Source organism: Conger conger, chromosome 8 (genome assembly GCF_963514075.1).
Source record: "Conger conger chromosome 8, fConCon1.1, whole genome shotgun sequence".
NCBI lineage: Eukaryota > Metazoa > Chordata > Actinopteri > Anguilliformes > Congridae > Conger > Conger conger.
The window spans coordinates 44403120-44406118 of NC_083767.1; positions in this window are offsets into that span (position 1 = coordinate 44403120).

A 2999-nucleotide genomic window follows, 5' to 3' on the forward strand; every position below is an offset into this window, starting at 1 on the left:
TAATTTCGACCCCCAGCAAGTTTATTTTCTTGAGAAAATGACCAATGCACAAAGAATGTTATTATTACTGAAACAAGGCCACAAGGCAGCTTAATATAAAACGGAACAGTCTGCCAGCCATTAAGAAGCAGCTTTTTTAAAGTCAGGGAACATTGAACAAGTAAGACTTCATGCACATAAAAATGCTCACAAATGCTTAAATGGTCCAGTCCTTGACCTAATGCTTCACACCACAGCCTGCCTTCAGGTACTTGAAACTAGTCAGATTCTCTGGTGGAAAAGGCTTCTAAGCATGCAGCTATCATGTGAACATTAAACACTGCTGTCTGTTATTGCAGGTCCTGATGTTCAAGCTAAAAGCTCCTTTCAGAAGAAAAACAGCCACAACATAAAAGAAAAAGATGAGAATCTTCTCAAACATTGCAGAATGATTTCAAAATATCGGGAGACATTGACTAAAGTAAAATCTGAGAACAGCTATCTGGCCTCAGCAAAGCACACAGACCATTGTGTAATTCAGTGCATTTGTATACCAGGATCTTTCAGGAAGGATTAATGTTGGTTGGTTGTGTAATCACGAGTGAAGGTCCGTACTAGAAACCAAATAAATAAAGAAGATCTGAGTCACACCAGGAGCATACTGGCTCAGTTTAATCAGCAATGGCACAGGGGGAGTGTTCCCTTGGCGCATGCAGTGAAAATAATATTTTTATTTTATTCTACTGGGGACAAGGTCTTAGGAGGACATGCGGGCCTGCTTGTGTGGAATCTTTATGTCCCAGTGCAGGGGTGATTAGGGCCAGGTATTCAGGCTCCCCCTACACCCCATAGAGCTGCTGCCCCATCTACAGAAAATGTGATGATACATAAGATTTAAAAAATTTGATTGAGGATAAAAAAAAAGAATAATAATAATTATGTATATATATATATATATATATATATATATATATTTATAAATATATATTTTTTTATCCACTGTCTAGGAACGAGGATTTCTGAGCTCATAACAGAACTACACGAGATAGTAGGGACACTCCGCGTTGGTGGAGTAGGGCCAGAGTAGGTATTCATCACTGGTTGTCATTTCACAGATTGAAATTATATCGACAACGCTTAATTCTGCTGGCTGATCCATTTTCCATTGACCCTCTCGCCCTCTCTCTACCAGGGACAGGGTGCCACCTCACCCCACTCCACCCCGCCATTGTTCCTCTGGTCCTCCATGAATATTGTAACAAGGGAAAAAAGGTGTAACCACCCACATAATGAAGGTGATTATCTGGATTGGAGCTTGAAGGCATCAACCAGGAATAACAATAATAGCCAGCTTTTAACCTCATCAAGAGCAATGGTACATGCTATGATGATTTCAAAACCACAATGGTTTGTCATCAAACTGAGGTCAAATAATGTATTTTAAATACTATAATTGACCATCATCGGTAGATAGCTGAAGATTACCATTTTAAATTTTCAATATCATTCACCTCCTTTCAATTTTGCCAAGAAATTCTCATGGATCAACAGAATAGTGTGGTCTCGTTGTCAGGCACAGGTGCAAATCCACGGTCCTTATACTTTTATTGATTTATTTGTTTATTTACTTACTTTATTGAGACAATGAAAAAGCAGAGAGGACAGAGTTGGCACCGCAGCACAGTCAGAGCCGTGGTGGGGAATGGAAGCACTGGCCACCTGGGGGGTTGGGGTTCGTATGAGTTCAGAGTTGGCCACCCTGCTGACTCATGAATATGTTTAAATAACGTCTCAGGTCACTATGGGCATATACATCAGAGTTGCCAAGTTTCAGGGCTGTCTTGGCGTCAGATTAAATGCTGCCCCACTGAAGAAATCAAATGTTTAGCGTGAGATGCATCACCCTCTATGTAGAAAATCACAATGTGAGGGCGTGAGACTGAGACCGAGCCCGAGTATGAGTATCACGTCAAAAGCCTGACAGTTGTCAACTCTGATGTACACACTCCCAGTTTCTGGGAGTGACTACCGAATTCAATATACGGTAGGCAGGGACACAGTACAGTAACTGGGACACTTTGTACTAAGTCTGGCTCGCAAGGAACCCAGGTTATGGGGTGTAACCATTTAATTGGTTACACAATATATTGGGGACCCTCCCAATATAGCTTGTTTGGCTCCGGGCCGGAGAATTCATAGCTGAGGCCCTGATGGGAGGCATCCTGTGGAGGCAGTGGAATGTGGCTATACAGGGGAACTGGAATGACTCCACTTCCCTGATCTCACGGTGGCTGTAAATAACCTGTGTCACTGATCGTAGCCAGTTTTGATTGAGCATTTTGTGTTCGCTTGACAGCTCCATTAACCGGAAGCGTAAGTTTATCCGTAGTGTCAAGTTTCCCTTGAAAATTCAATACTGTCAAGTTTGTGGACTGCAACATACGGTCAGAACCCAGACCGCAGAACTGGTATGAGTCGCCGCAATAGGAGCAAGCAGATTGGGTGGAGAATCTGATAATTTCTCAACAAATGTACTTTTCAGTGATTTTTATGTTGGTTTGGATAGCTAAGGTAACTAGAAAGCTTGTCAGGTTAGCGAATATGCAAACTATTAATTAATACTTATACAAACAATATATATACAATATATGTAAAAATGGCAACTGTATGAAAACTCTTTTGTATCCTGACTAGAACATGAAATGGTGTTGTTTGCAAAAAAAGCAAGCTTTGCTCATACCGTAGTGCCTACACCAACAATCGTCCAATATGATTCTGGTATGTTACTCACTACACACTGTGAAGTGTAGACTATCCCCAACAACAAATTTGGCTTCCAGATTTTTTTTCAGCTAATGAGTTTCAGTAGGTAGGTAGGTAAGTAGAATAAATTGGTGGTTGTCACTGTCCTTCATAACCAACCGGATCCAACAGGATTAAACACGCAAATGAGGAGTGAGAACTTAAGTTGCAGTGTGTGTGGCCAATGAAAGAGAAAAAAACACAACTGAAGTCAGATG